The sequence below is a fragment of the Protomyctophum parallelum genome, assembly GCF_964188405.1.
Source record: "Protomyctophum parallelum genome assembly, chromosome: 17".
NCBI lineage: Eukaryota > Metazoa > Chordata > Actinopteri > Myctophiformes > Myctophidae > Protomyctophum > Protomyctophum parallelum.
In genome coordinates, this window is record NC_139719.1 from 1,783,860 (window position 1) to 1,801,342 (window position 17,483).

Here is a 17,483-nt window from a genome sequence, read left to right on the forward strand (position 1 = left end):
TGAAGAGACTCGCAGTGATGTAATGGGTCCCGGGATGCACAGATGGTCATTCAAATGAGTCCCAAAAAATTCTTATGAGTCCCAAAAAAAATCAGTGGTTTCAACTCCGTGTGGGGGTTCGCGGGGTGGGGGGGGAGCCACTTGGCCTTTAGTGTGGTCAGCTTTTTGAGGGCACAAGGCCAATTGCCAGGGCATGAAGGCCATCGATTAAAACAATGATTTTATGTCCCCTTAGCTTAAAGGTTAAGGATGATTACATTTTTTTTTTAATTTAAAGGCGAACATTGGTTCAGAATAGTGCTTCTTAAATAAATAATCACAGCTTTAAATAACAAAATATAAGTAGCTACTGTTGTAAAATATTGTAAACATGTCTGTAACATGGGGTCCCAGTGCAGAGATGAAAATCATAATGAAATGGCCTCTAGGACCCTGTCACCCTAGGCTAATTCATATACATTTAAATTGGGGGTCATTGAAATTAAAATGGCTGAGGATCACTGGATTAAACTGTGAGTTAATTCACAGAAAATACAATGACCGACAGCCTACATTCATTTTTATAGCCCTATGTTTCTGTTCTGCCTTGTTTGTTTTTGTTCTGATATTGTCACAACTGTGATATGTTCCTTGTTTTAAAATGTATTCTTTTGTTTATACTGTGCAAATTGTTCAGCACCTTCTAACTTTGTTTTGAAAGGTGCTTTATAAATAACATTTATTTTTACTCACTTACATAACTTTTGAATGAGGGCTTGGTTTAGAAAAGCCTATATTTTGTGCTAAAGTAATATATTGAATAACATATAAATGTAGATGTTAAGGCTAGACTGGCATAGCCTATGGCATGGTGGGGCTGCAGTACTGAGGACTATGGAGATAAGTCAAGTGTAAAAAGCATTTTGTACAATTGTGTGCTTATGAACATTTACCACGTTATGTCCGCATTGATACAGAAATTAATGATTATTAAGCGAGCGACGCGTGGTGTGCTCTGGTGCTTGGCTACTATAGCATTTGGCTAGCGACGCTGGCCACGGCTAATACGGACAATTTACTCTGTCAACTAACGTAGCAGACGATAGCGTGGTAAATTGTGGAGGAGTCCTACAGTCTATGCTGTTGCGTGGTGGTGTTTTGTGAGTTTATATCCATGAAGACGAGTCACGTTGGTCTTAACACACGGGCTCTGTGTGATAATAATCCTGAATCACCGCGCCAGCCGGGCCGAGTGTCAGTGAGTGAGAGCTGTCAGTGCGTGCATGCGTGCATGGAGCGGAGGAGGAGGGAGGAGGCAAAATAATCAAACCATGGCAAATGGCAACACAACTACAATACAGACAATACAAGTCTGAGCGAGACGTTTGGGGAAGGTTACCGTAATGACTGGAAAATTGTGCAGAGGAAAAACGGTAAAATGAACTGCTGTGGGCCGCGCTGGTCAGAGTACAGTAGTGCATCCCATGGACGCCGAGGTTGATGGTGTAATGCGTAATGCGTCCAAAACTATAAAGTGCGTTTTGGGACGCAAAACGCACCCTAGTTACATCACTGGACTTGAGACACTCATTTTTTAAACTATGGTTATTGACAAAACTAATGGGAGAATAATCTTTGAGTCTTTGAGTTGACAAAAGCACTTTGAGTTGATCTGCTGATGCTACCTTCTCTCTCCCCGTTCTGTCTGTGTGTAAAGAGGTTTCATCTGAATATGAGGAGAGGAGATCCAGTCTGGTCCAGGAGGAACCACAATCTCCACAACATCAGGAGAGGAGATCCAGTCTGGTCCAGGAGGAACCACAACCTCCACAGATTAAAGATGAACAGGAAGAGGAGACTGGTGAGTCAACTTTGACATTACTACGTAGGAATATGTGGTGCAATACTCTCGGGTAAAACAAATTCATTCATTTTAGTATTATTCTAACAAGACTAAAGGGTCATTCAGCAACTGTAACGATACAAATATAGTTTGGTAACTCATGGTCCCCTAAAAGACAGACAGACACACATGTTGTTTCCGCTTGTGCCACTACAAAAGTATAGCACAACAAGTTTGAACCCATAATCATGTTTAGCTATTGACACTCTTGGCGCCAAGGCCAGATTCGAGCCATGTATGTAATGCCAAGGGGTTTCTTAGAATCTGAAGACATATCTAAAGAATTATAGAATATTCTCAGTTTTGTCTTTGTGAACACACAATATCTTAAAAGTAGCATTAACATGTCTGCTATCATGGATAAAAATGAACTGTGTTGATAAAATTTACCAGTATGAAGCTGTAAGCAGCTGAATACAGCCTGTTTTCACCCAAAACACTAACAGCATTTTGGAAAAAGAGTTATGAGCATTTTAGTGAAACAAAGTACTTTCAAAGTACTTTCTACTAGGACTACATATCGATGACATATCTCAAATGAAACCTTATGGTGTCGACTTGAATAATAATTTAAAAAAGAAATCTTCTCACATTTTCCATTATATAGATATGAAGCTCATTTTATAGCATGGTTTTTCAACTGATGGCTGTATTTAGTGACATCGATCCATCTTCAACGGTCCATAACTCCAAAATGCAACATGATATAAACTCACTGTTTGTGTGGGATTCATACAGACATTCCAGGGTATGTTTTGATATATATTATGTTCACATGGTCCGACCAGTACATCCTCTCTGGATCCATGTTTCTCAAAAATATGTTTATAACAAAAACCTAGTTTCAAGAAACATGCATCCAAAAGTTAGTTTCTATCATCTTCCATTTTGGAGTTCTAAGCAGTTTTATAATGCTTCGTCCAAACAAATATCTGGGAAAAGTGTGCAGAATAGACAGCAGGCATAACTATGATGTGAACTGTGAATGCCAGTCCCTTTCTATTTCCACCACACATCAGATCAATCAATCAAATTGACTTTTTACATTATAATATATAAATATATACACAGTTGTGCAATCATGTCTTGTAGCAAACAGTTGTACGTAGTGCAAACTGTATGAAAACCTGAGCTTTACAGTATTCAAAAGGGGGGAAAGTAATTCAAGTACATTTGGTAGTTGGGGTACACCCACCTCCTACCAGGCCCAGGCTGTGCAGTAAAGGGGATCTCGGTCGGCTGTCACCCGTCACTAGACCACCCCGGAGTTGCAGACTCAACATCTAAGACAGGAATACACAAAACCATAAAATAAGTAAATGTATGAACTATGAAGCTAATTATTTCACCCACTTTTTTTTTTACTGTAACCTGTGATGACTAAAACCTATAAACACGATTTTGTTTTGTGCATTATCTTACCTTTTTCCATGGAAATACATAGAAATGCAGAGACAGTGTAGTATCTCAGTAAACTATAGGATCATATAATGCAGAGACAGTGTAGTGTCTCAGTAAACTATAGGATCATAGAATGCAGAGAGACAGTGTAGTGTCTCAGTAAACTATAGGATCATAGAATGCAGAGAGACAGTGTAGTGTCTCTGTAAACTATAGGATCATAGAATGCAGAGACAGTGTAGTGTCTCAGTAAACTATAGGATCATAGAATGCAGACTATGTATGTTTGTATGTACTTTTTAACATGTATATTATGTCTGTTTATGAGTCTGGCGTAGATGATTTCATCCTGTGCTGGAAATCTTTTCAATACATTTCAATGAAATTTCAATAAATGTGCTCCGCGCTCCGTTTGTACTCGCCCAATAAATACGTCCAAAGACGTGGAGTGAGATATTGACCTCTAGTTATCCATGAAAAAGTTCTGCTAGAAAATGCTTGTTTAAACATGTCATCTTTTCAAACATCTCTCATATATTTTCAAGGGCTGTACACGGACGACATTTTCTCAGGGCGAGGGGTCCGGAATGACAGCTGGACTTCCATTTATTACAGTCACTCGCAGGGCAGAGTTTTCTGCTGCAGCTTAGGCTCCAGAGTCGGAAGCACGACGCGCACAGTGCCTTTTAAATCCATTCTCTGCAGCTATTAGAAATTAATTAATATCAAACCAAAAGAGCGTGTTTCATAAGGGTGCGTCATTTTACATTCTGAAAGACAAGTGTAGGTTAGATAAGATTAATGATGATAAAAAAGACTTCGGCAACATCAGTGAAATAATGTCCGATATCGGGCATCGGCGCCTAAAATGACGGATACATCGTGAGACCGATGTCAGGCTCTATTCGAAACGCCTTGCTCTACGAGGCGTTGTGAAGAGACTCGAGACACTTATTTTTTTAAACAAGGGTTATCCTGACAAAACAAATAGGAGAATAAATGTCATCTTTGAGTTGCTCTGCTGATGCTACCTTCTCTCTCCTCCTGTCTGTGTGTAAAGAGGTTTCATCTGAATATGAGGAGAGGAGATCCAGTCTGGTCCAGGAGGAACCACAACCTCCAAAGATTAAAGAGGAACAAGAAGAGGAGACTGGTGAGTCAACTTTAACATTACTACGTAGGAAGATGTGGTGCGATACTCTCTCAGGTAAAACACATTTATATTTGTATTAGTATTCTCAGAATCCACTTCTCCTGAATGAAGTGTCTGGTGCTGGGAGTCTAACGCACAGGAACCTGGCTGTACTCGTGGTGAGAGCAGGAGTGGACCTGGTGAGACGTAAGACTGGAGTCAACCCACAGAGCCTAGTCCCTCCACCTGGTCTTTCCCTATTGGGTCTGATCGAGGGTAGCCTCGGAAAGCCAGACGTTTTTATTTCCAGGGAGAAAAAAAAGTCTGGGGCAGAGTCCACTTCAATTTGGCATACAGTAGCGCAAACGTCGGTCTCTCTCTGCTGATTTCTGATCATCTGCACCTTTGTTACATTGACGCAGACACGTACACACACACACACCAACTCTCCTCTCTGTCGCTCTAATGAATTAGTTTCAGTCTAGTTTCAGTCTAGATCGAGGGTAGCTACTGGGATGTAAGTCGGGTCTTGATCACTCGGCTGGGTCACCCGAGTGAGGGGTATGATGTTCGCGAGACCCTGAATCCAGATGACCTTGGGATACATCACTGAGGATACCAGGTGCATCTATGTGATGTATTTCCGTTCTTTCATTCTAACGAGACTAAAGGGTCATTCAGCAACTAACAATAAAAATATAGTTTGGTAACTCATGTTCCCCCAAAAGACAGACTGACACACAGCATGTTTGTGCTCGTGCCGCTACGAAAGTATAGCCCAACAGGTCTGAACCCATAATCATGTATAGCGATTAAGACTTTTGGCATAAATGGTCATCAATCAGCACCAGACACTTCATTCAGGAGTGGTGGATTCTTGAGCCACAATGGTTCTGCAGGCTCCACCAGGGCAACGGTGGTGCTGCAGACTCCACCTGGGCAACGGTGGTGCTGCAGTCTCCACCTGGGCAACGGTGGTGCTGCAGGCTCCACCTGGGAAACGGTGGTGCTGCAGGCTCCACCTGAGCAACGGTGGTGCTGCAGACTCCGCTTGCAGCCTGAATGGCCTTCCTAAATGCCTCACCGTGGGTTTGTTGGGCTTCCTCCTCACGGAAGACACAGGCTGGGGCGCCAACCAACATACTGCTCCCGGGTGCCGTCTACATTCCGGCTGTCACACGTCTCTCCGGTGGTCACCAGACTACTCCTGGTTGTTCAGTTGTTCAGTAAACCCTTATTGAATGATTACAAGTACAAGTTGTTTCTACTGGTGATTTCCACAGAGCACCACAGGGAGAGGTCTACCGTATCTAGAGAGATGGCCTCCAAAAGACATTCAACGTTGTCAGAGGAACAGCCAGAGATGAACCAGAGACGTGGACTGTTTGATGCGAAGATGCAACCTGTAGTAAAGTTGTACTGTATAGGTATGTGCTGTTTAGTTTACTTACATAAAGGGATATTTCACTTTCAAAATAATTGTGGGTAATGTTATCGTCTACTCTGGCTTTTTGTGAACAACCTGGACAGTTTTTAATTTGCTCGATTCAGTATTTACATATTTTATATTATATTATCAGACCAGCCCATTGTAACTTCAAACTCCATTTTAACCATCGTAGATATACAGAAAACACCCATCCCTGGTTCTAGTGACTGATATTGTCCTTCCTTAGAGAGGGACAGCCATAGCTGAATGGGTAGAGAGCCCGTCTAGGAAACGGAATGTACAACAGTGTTGTTAGGTCTGCAGTGGGTCCCAGGACCCACGGGTGGGACGTGGGAGTCTTAATAAAAATGGTATTTAAAAATGTTTTTGTAATTGTTTATTATTGCATTTATACAAACCATGCATCAACTAAAGATTAAGACCTGGAGTCACCACTACACACTATATGTATGACACACTCAAACATCATTGTATTATTGGAACATGTTTGTTGAAACTTCCAACAACCAGTTTGAGTTTGTGTCAATTTTTTATAGTTTTCTTTTCTTTTTTTCTTGTAGTGTCATTTTGTCATAACCTTCTGTTGAACATTATGCAAAATTGTCTTTGATTAGAAATGGAGAAGATGATGTTCCTCCAAAAATGCAAAGTTCAAACATGTTTTTCTCTCTTTGTGTCTTTTTTTTCTAGCCGTCCCGCACCTCCCTGTGTGTAAAGAGGAGGTTTTTACTAAACAACAGGAGAGGAGCTCCAGTCTGGTCCAGGATGAACCACAACCACCACAGATTAAAGAGGAACAAGAGGAGATACTTCAAAGACCATTGGAGGCTGATGGGTCAACATTGACATTACAAGCAGTGAAAAGTGAAGATGTTTATGATGATGAAAACGGAGAGACAGAGCCTGTAGCCTGCACCTCAACTCAACACATGAAAACACAAGCTGATCTAGAGGACTGTGGAACATCACAACCAACTAGTGATGACCAGCTCCTCTCTTCACACTGTTCTGAATCTGACACTGAAGACAGTGATGAGTGGCAGGAGCCCAGTGAAGGTCAGTCAACTTTAAACACACTAAAATCACACAAGACAAATGTGGAAGGACAAATATTGTCTTTGAGCAGCAAGCTATCCAAGGACCTGAAATCATCAAAACAAACTCACTCCATGAGGAGCCACACAGGGAAGAAACGCTTTAGTTGTACAGACTGTGGCAAATGTTTTAATCAGACGTATAATCTGATGATGCACACACGGATTCATACAGGGGAAAAGGCCTTCACTTGTACAGTTTGTGGTAAAGGCTGTAGACATAGTAGTAAACTAAAAACACACATGAGGACTCATACAGGGGAAAAGCCCTTTACTTGTAACGTGTGTGGTAAAGGCTTTTCTCAGAGTGTTAGTCTAAAAACACACATGATGAGGATTCATACAGGGGAAAAGCCCTTCACTTGTACAGTTTGTGGTAAAGGTTGTACACACAGTAGTGACCTAAAATCACACATGAGGACTCATACAGGGGAAAAGCCCTTCACTTGTAACGTGTGTGGTAAAGGCTTTTCTCGGAGTGAACATCTAAAATCACACATGAAGACTCATACAGGGGAAAAGCCCTTTACGTGTAACGTCTGTGGTAAAGGCTTTACACAAAGTAGTCATCTAAAAACACACATGAGGACTCATACAGGGGAAAAGCCCTTCACTTGTACAGTTTGTGGTAAAGGCTGTAAACAGAGTAGTAAACTAAAAACACACATGATGACTCATACAGGGGAAAAGCCCTTTACTTGTAATGTGTGTGTTAAAGGCTTTGCTCACAGTGTTAATCTAAAATCTCACATGAGGACTCATACAGGGGAAAAGCCCTTTACTTGTAACGTTTGTGGCAAAGGCTTTGCTCAGACTGTTACTCTAAAAACACATATGAGGACTCATACAGGGGAAAAGCCCTTTACTTGTAACGTCTGTGGTAAAGGCTTTGCTCAGAGTGGTAAACAAAAAATACACATGACGACTCATACAGGGGAAAAGCCCTTTACTTGTAACGTCTGTGGTAAAGGCTTTGCTCAGAGTGGTAAACTAACAATACACATGAGGACTCATACAGGGGAAAAGCCCTTTACTTGTAACGTCTGTGGTAAAGGCTTTGCTCGGAGTGATCATCTAAAATCACACATGAAGACTCATACAGGGGAAAAACCCTTTACTTGTAACGTCTGTGGCAAAGGCTTTGTTCAGAGTGGTAAACTAAAATCACACATGAGGACTCATACAGGGGAAAAGCCCATAGATGAATGAGGACTCATACAGGGGGGAGGAACCCTTTAGTTCCTGTTAGTGGCAAATGCTTGGGTCAAAATGCACATCTGAGGATAATGAGGAGGAATCATACAGGGAAGAAGTGGTTAGTTGTAATAGTAATAAATCCACATTTTCCCCATTTGAGTTGACACATGATATAACATACAATCGAATGATCATTCATTCTATTCCAGGATGACAATGACAAGTGGTAGATACTAAAGTCGTGGAATCACATAATCTGACACTATCAACATGACCACCACAATTTAGTTTCTTAAGTATCTTTTGTATGTAAAATCTATATACACATGGCACAAAAAGTTGTTTTTAAGCATTATATTATACTTTAGCCATTGAAAAACAGCAGATCTGGAACTAACCGGAAGAATAAGGTTGCGAATAAATGTTTTTTGTCTTAGTTTTAGTCTTTAGTTAGTTCTGAATGAGATGAGTGCACAGATTAAATGTAGAAAAAAAGTTTACTTTTACTTAGATTTGACATATTATTGCTTTTGTTCTAGACTAGAGGTACTAGAAACGTTTGATAAATATTGAACTCTATGATTAATTTTTACAGCCTTTAATTTATTGAATTTATTTGCTGGTGAAAACCGATTAAATAATGAATCAATATTACACAAGAGGGGGTGGTTTAACATCATTAATGCACGCCTGCGATGCTGCAGGAACGAGCCCGAGTTCCCAAAATGGAACCACATATTTCCAGATGGGCCAAATACAGATAATTCTGGGGGTTCTTGACATGAAAAAGGTTTGAGAACCACTGACATAGAAACACAGGTTTCTGAAAACTTTAAGAATTTAGAAGACATTTGTAGAATCTAGTGTCAGTCAGGTCTAAAGGGGTTAAGTAAAAGTATAAATACTGCAATGTAGACGTACTCCGTTACAGGTAGAAGTATCGTATTCAAAGTGTGCTCGAGTAAAAGTACAACCGTATTGGCATCAAAATGTACTTGAAGTACTAAAAGTAAAAGTACTCGTATTGCAGAATGGCCCATGTATGGAATGTGTACAAAATAGCAGATCTACAAGCTCACAATGAGTTGCATCGCGACGTATTGTGAGCTGGTAGATCGGCTATTTGCTATTGGCTGAAATGTACGAAATGCACAAAAGATTCTACACATGAGCTTATATAGACAAAAATAACACACCCATGTGAAGTGAGGGGCGCTAATATATTAAAGTCTAACTCATGTTGATTAGGTGATGTAGGCTAATGGTGATGTAAAACAAACATGACATACATTTTACCTTCATTGTCAAGTCATCAAATCAAATGATCAAATCATTTATAAGAAGAAAAACAACAAAAAAAGTGTTGTAACCTGCCGTTTTTTCTACTTTCTATTTGTTTGGCTCAAAACATTGTGTTCATTGTCATGATTTCGATCGATCCGAGTTGGCTTTGTCCGCGGCGTAACCGTCTTTAAATAAATAATTTAGGAATTGCCTATGGTGAAAATGAATGGAGAACCATTTCCTGGGCCACTCGTTGTTCTGAAAGGGGGAGGGACTGCGACGCTCTATAGGAGGGGCTAGTGCCAAAATGTCCTCTCAGTACAGGGTTGTGTAGCATGGAATGGCCTTCCTCTGCGTATAAGGGATTGTGCTACATTTCCATCTTTTAAATGTAATCTGAAAAAATGGTTGCTTGAAAACCAAAGCTGCAAGCATTCATGATTATTTTAGGTGTATTTATTTGTTATGCTGTGTTCCCTATGTAATGTTATGTAAATGTAATCCACTGTTTGACTGTCTGTTTTCCGTTTTGTATTTCTTGTGAGGACTGCGGATGAACATTAGCAACTGTGCTATATCTGGTGTATTTACGTCCATTAATATGCATTGTCCTGTCCAAATAAACAAATAAAGTAAAAAAAAATTGTGAACAAAATGAAGGTTAATTGAGTCAATGCAAATTGCAGTTTTATGAAAATTCTTCTTCTGCCCCTAATACATCCATGCAGAGTCAAGTGTTTATGAAACGTTGCAGTACATGGTGTAGAGGGTCATGCCAAATAACGCTGAAACAAGTCTTGTCCAGAAGCACTTCAAAATTAACCGCTTCAACCCTATGGATGGACAGTGGGCTTGGTTTTCTGGACCCACTGAATAGTCTAGTCTACCATTTTGTCCCATAGAGATTTACAAAAAAATATTGATATAAATGACTTTAAGCCTATAGAATCCAACCATTTAAGATCCTGGTGAATCACGACCATATATATAACACCTTTGATTCTGAAAAACCTTTCCATTTTGAACAATGTGACAAGAGCTTCTCCCATATGCTACGCTGACAAGACACCAGCGTCTACACACCGGAGAAAGACCTTATTGCTGTAAACAGTGTTACAAGAGTTTCATTGATATAGGTTGTTTGCGGACACACCTGCATATCCACACTGGAGAAAAACCTTACCACTGCAAACATTGTGACAAGAGTTTCAGTCAGGCAGGTACTCTGCAGGCACACCAGCGTCGTCTCCACCAGTGTTGATTTCGTCGACTAAGACGAAAAATGTTCGTTGACTACCTTTTTTCACTAAAAGGAAAACTAATCTATGGTGACTAAAACTAAATATACCAATATATATCCAGTATAAGTTATTTTACAATTAGTTGCATGCTGAAAATAGACAATCTACAAGCTCAAGCGTGACGCGTTGTGGGCTTGTAGATCGGCTATTTTCAGCAAGTGTAAAAAACAATAATTACGACGGCCTGCCAAAACAAATTTTGTTCGACTAAATCAACTGTAGATTTAGTCGACTAAAACTAGAGTAACACTAAGACATTCCAGGTGACTAAAATGTGACTAAATCTAAATAAACTATTCAAGAGACTAAGAGAACTAAAATCTAAATTTGCTGCCAAAAACAACACTGTTCTCCACCACACCTGGGGGAAACCTAACCACCATAAACGGTGTGATAAGAAATAACTGTCCACAAAAATGCTGCGTTCGGGGCACGGTGGCACAGTTGGTAGTGCTGTCGCCTGACAGCTAGAAGGTCCTGGGTTCGATTCCCGCTGGGGACACTGTGGGTGCTGGGGGCGTGTTCCCTCCTCCACGTCATCAGTGCCCATACCCGAGGCGGAGATGGCAAAAGGGCCTTTCTGTGTGGAGTTTACATGTTCTCCCCGTGTCCCCTAGGGTAGGTACCCTCACATGTTCTCCCTGTGTCCCCTAGGGTAGGTACCCTCACATGTTCTCCCCGTGTCCCTATAGCGTAGGTACCTCACATGTTCTCCCTGTGTCCCCTAGGGTAGGTACCCTCACATGTTCTCCCCGTGTCCCCTAGTGTAGGTACCTCACATGTTCTCCCCGTGTCCCCTAGCGTAGGTACCTCACATGTTCTCCTTGTGTCCCCTAGGGTAGTTACCCTCACAGAAAACATGCAGTAATCCTGGTCTAAACTACCTCCCCCTGGGCAGCCTGGAGTGCAGTACTTTCATCCGACGGAGCATTGGTCCGAACGACAACCTACCTCCTCCCTCACCCTAACCCTAACCTCCCCCGGGCCAGACACCTAAACCTAACCGCAACCCTCTCCCGACCCGCAGCGCACCTCGGAGCATTGCCCCGTCGGGCCTATGAGTTGTCGGACAAAAGGATGCCCCCCGGCAGCCTGGGCGCCTGATGGAGGGGAAAGGAACTGGTTGGAATAACGTGTTCCTTCCACGTGCTACGTCCAACCAGGGGAAACTCCCCCCTGTCAAGGTGTAAAGGAGAAACTTGGACACTCAGGCATGAAGGAAGCATGAGTTCAAGTCCGTTGCTCTCCCCAGGTTGGCGGAGGGTGTGTAGAGTCCAGGAGCACATTAGATCATTGACACAGAGGTGAAAAATTGGTTACAAAAATCGTGGGATAAAGAATATATAAAATTAATGTTGCGTTCACATTGGCAGATGCAAAAGATACAAAGATTAAATAAAGATGCAAAGCTACACGGTGCATTTGTATCTTTGTAGCTGAAGTTCATACCGGTCAACGTGATCAGAAATCTTCTTCTTCTTATCCTTTAGCCAAAAATAGCAGTTCTGGCTGAACCGGTCGGTTTTCGTGGAACTTGGCATTATGGTATAGAGGGCTATGCCAAACGGTGAAGACATGAAGCCCACAACCATTGGCCAAAGGGTGGCGCTATAGCACTCAAGTGAAATATATATATATAAAAAAGGAATAGCTCATGAACCTGACAGTCAGCGGACTCCCTCTTTACCAAGCGTTTCCACCATGTAGGTTCCGCCCAGGGGGGCAGTCAGATATTTTGTGAAGCCACTAAGGAAATTGGGATTTCCTGAAAGTTCATATAATGGCCTGTTGTGGCGCTGTCATTGGGCCCAAAAAAACCCATAGCCCCATAGAAGTCCATGTATTTGGGCCCAACTTCACCTAGACTGTATTACCATAATAAACATGGTCATGAATACTTTCTGCTTCCAGTCACTAGTTTAAAGTCTCATTTCTAATGTCATAATATTCTTTTTGGAAAATTATGGTCCCATTTATAAAAGAAATTACCATAAAGTCGTGCATGTTCTGAGGGGAGTGGCTACCGTTACAGTCTATGAACGGGATCCCCCACCCACTCGAGTCAAAATAAAAACCAACGAAGAAGAAGGGGGGAAGTCCCGCCTCGTTGTCTGGGCCAGCCAATGGGCCAGCTGGGCCCAAAAGGATCTAGAAAGATGGCGACTTACAGTGCAAGGAATTATTGGCTTCATTTTACGTCCATGTTAAACCCGGGGAACGCTTTGTCCATATTTTTTTACAGTCTATGGTTCCGCCTCGCGTAGATCATACACGCCCATTTATTCTAACGTGATGCTGTAGATAATCTTATTTTGGCAAGCAAGCCCGTCCGATGGATCCACTGGTTAATAAAGTAGCAATCTGCAGGATATCCTTTTCTCACGTATAATAAAAAGTTAATTCATTCATTTAAGTTCAAGACTAAAGGCTAATAAAGAATATTATAAAAGCCATTTTTATTGAACAATTGTTCACTCACCTTTGCAGATGTAGTGTAGCAAGGATGGGCTGAAGCCTATGCACGTGCCTGATAAAAATAATATTATGAGATGTGTAGTCGGTTTTCGTGAAACTTGGCAATGGTAGGCAGGTATGTGAAACGGTGAGAACGCAAAGCCTACGGCCATTGGCGCTATAGCACTCAATCGAAAATGCCAACTTTGAACAGGTATAGCTCCGTTTGACCGTCAACAATAAAACTTGGATAGACATATGCGTCTCCTCATGTCGAACAACTTTCGTGTTCTGCCTTTTAACCTCTGACCCTGGCTAGCAGTAGATGGCAAACCGGAAGTCATTTTAGTGGACGGGAGCAGGACGGTAAACGGAACAGGACGGATGTTAAAATATTAAATCTTTTTACCGTGCCGTCCAGCAGGTTTTGCTGTTTGCCATCTACCGCTTGCCTGATTCCATGTGCATGGTGAATGCATTAGATCAGTGAAGCAGGTGGAGCGAAATCCAGACGCGGCGGACGACGAAGTCGCGACCTATTATTTTCAGTCGCAACGTATAATATCAATTCGTCCCGTCAGAACGGACTCGTCGCGGCTATATCTACCCGTTTGCGACGTGATAGGTTGACTATTCTTTTACGTCGCGACAGAACGGGACACGTCACGGCTATATCTACCCTTCTCGACGTAAAAGGTAATTCGTTGTGGCGTGTGTGGACTCGTCGCAACAGAACGGAACTCGTCGCGGCTATATCTACCCGTTTGCGACGTAAAAGGTTGACTTTGTTATATGCCCGGTGCCCGGCTCTCTCTCCGCCGTCTCCAAGCGAGCCTGAGTGGTTCTCTGGGGTTCCAGCAGGCCTTTTTCCGCGCGCATCGTGCCCGGGGAACGGCCCATGCGCTGGGCCTGGCACCAGCGCGTGCACCTTGTCCATGGAGCCCTTCTCCGTCCCCAGGCGACCCTGCGTTCCAGAGCTGTCACCTTTTTTTGCCCACCGAAAATAGCAGATCTACCAGCTCCTATACGGGATGGCCCGACCCGCGTCTGTGGACCCCTGGGGATCACGGTAGTCCACGGGGGTCCGTGTGTGTGTCTGTGTGTGTGTGTTTGTGTGTGTGTGTGTGTGTGTGTGTGTGTGTGTGTGTGTGTCCCCTTTGCACTTGCTGCGTATATAGCCTCATACTGGAAAAAAATACTATTTTACGCACAGCGCAACGGCTATATTCAAAGCTCACCGCGCTCGTATAGCGCATTGACTGTCTGTCTGTCTGTCTGTCTGTCTGTCTGTCTGTCTGTCTGTCGGCATCTGATCTACAAGCTCACGCATCGCAGCGGACAGCGGTTGATTATATCCCCTAATGTATCAGCGAATGAAAGCAAACGTGTGTGTGTGTGTGTGTGTGTGTGTGTGTGTGTGTGTGTGTGTGTGTGTGTCCTTTGCACTTGCTGCGTATATAGCCTCATACTGGAAAAAAATACTATTTTACGCACAGCGCAACGGCTATATTCAAAGCTCACCGCGCTCGTATAGCGCATTGACTGTCTGTCTGTCTGTCTGTCGGCATCTGATCTACAAGCTCACGCATCGCAGCGGACAGCGGTTGATTATATCCCCTAATGTATCAGCGAATGAAAGCAAACGTGTGTGTGTGTGTGTGTGTGTGTGTGTGTGTGTGTGTGTGTGTGTGTGTGTGTGTGTGTGTGTCGCGTGTGCGTGCGTGCGTGCGAACTTCATGACAGTGGTGCAGCATTACATTGTATTTTGATTTGAAATAAATAATGATGAATAGATGTCTATACTGTTGCTTGTGTGTGTGTGTTATGCTATAGGGTTAGCTGGAATGTGTGCACATGTGTGCTTGTAATAAAAGTGGGTTTCCTATGTTTGCTATAAATTGTAGCTATGTCAGAACCTGGACGGACCACAGACAAGGGATTTAAATATATAACAGAGCAATCTTTATTAAAGGTAATACTCAGTGGGTTATAGCACAACAATAATAGAATGAGGCAAAAGGGTAAACTATAACAGGACATTCCATATATGCACAGCACTTAATGATAAAACCACTCTATAAAATACCAGCCTATTTACATGTACACATAGTGACATAATACAACAGTGTTTGGTCATGTACTTAACTAGCCGCCAGGGCGGGACCCCCCAGGGTCTGAGCTGTGACGCCGTCCAACTCCCCAGGGGATGCTTAGCTGGCCGGCGTGCCGCGCTGACAATACAGTCTCTTTAAACTTGGTCAGCTGTCATCGTAGGTCGCGGAGCGAGGCGGCCGATCACCCTGCTACTTGCCCAGCCCTGTCTATCTACAGGAGACCGTAAGTGTAGTCTCCCCTCCTGCTTCATTCAAAGCTAACTCCCCCTCGCTGTCTGTCTTCGCTGTCGGCTGGACTAAAACCAGCGAACGGCCCCTCCCGTCCCCAGAGTGCCGTGCCGCAAGACGTATGCTCCGACCTGTACAAACACCCAAGTGTCCCTTTTATACTGGCGTCCACCACCTGAATTCACTGCCGTCAATCAGTGCGTCTCTGCTCATCAATCACTGAGCTCCTCCTCTGCTGCACACATCACAATATGTTATAGCTCTAGAGACGCAGAGACAGAGACATATTTATTTAAAATAATCCTGTCTCGCACGGCCTATATAGAGCCAATGAACGGAGCACCCCCCCCCCCCCCTCTCTCTCTCTCTCTCTCTCTCTCTCTCTCTCTCTCTCTCTCTCTCAGCACACGCTGTGCTGTGATATAAATCAGTCGGCAAATGATCATTGAGTAACGTTAGCTCTGCCTCTGACTCGCACATTATGTGAGATCACATATAAAAGGCCTTTAATATAGCCACAGATCATATAGGAATAGGCTTGGGCACTACCCTACCATCTCTCTATAGTGGGGCACCGACTATCTGCAAGCTCACAACGCTGCATGTGCATGGACGCAACATTTGGAGCTTGTAGATGCGCACCACAGATCATACAGGGCGTGTGTTCCAGCTAACCCTATAGCATAACACACACACAAGCAACAGTATAGACATCTATTCATCATTATTTATTTCAAATCAAAATACAATGTAATGCTGCACCACTGTCATGAAGTTCGCACGCACGCACGCACGCACGCGTGCGACACACACACACACACACACACACACACACACACACACACACACACACACGAGATTCTGACAGAATGCGGCGGCATGCTTAAAATAAACAGATATACTAGCTTATAGTGTACCATAGCGTATACATACCAGCGTACTTACCGTTCAATAATAATTAGCATGCATTATTATTAACGAAAAACATAAATACTAGCCTACTATTTTATTGGTCTAGTTCAGTTGATTGAAACAAAAGTAATGGAATTAAATTGCCTACATTCATCTAGAGAAATATGTGTAAATTGATTTGGTACAATAATCCAACATTAATGGTCGATTTTTTTCCAGGCGAGACGAAGAAGTGGAAGAAGAGGTACAGTTATCTTTTACTATTCATGAACATATGAAAATAACAAACATGCTTGTGAGAATGTACAACGATTTAAGTAATGTAATTTCTTTTGTTTATTCCACAGACTGACAGTGAGGACTAAAGGAAAAAGAAATCTGCGTTTTTTCAATGTTTTTAGGCGGTGATTCCGGAGGAAAATCTGTGGGATTCTGCGGAGTGTATTATATTTTTTTCTTTTGATCCATGCATCAATGTGTTTAGAGAGCAAAAATAACTCTAAATATGCTAAATAAACATTAAAGTACAAACCTTTAAAAAAATTAAAAACATCTCCTTAATCCTTGGGAAGTACAAATATCTTACTGCCTTGACAACATCACTTTTAGGTATAAAATAACAGCAAATATAGCACATCTCGGGGAATTTAATGTTGTAATAACATATCCAACAGGCTGTGTACTGATAACAGGTACTTGTACGTGAATATGCAATGTACTTATTGTTATGATTAATAGCTTACTGATTCTTATCTAAGTACTCGGACCCTCGTCTGGTTCTGGTGTGTGACGACCCGGTTGACATTTCCATGGTTCGGACAGACGGACATACGGGCAGGCCTGCTCCGGGAGAGAGATTAACATGACACGGAGACTTGGGTCACATCAATACAATCACGAGGTTTATTACACTTACGGGATCATATATAGTAATCACTTCATGTCCTACTGACGTCACTGACTAGACATCACAATCACTGCCTGCAGCACGTGGCCTGCGGCCTTCAGCGTGCCCCTAACAGACCTAGAGTATG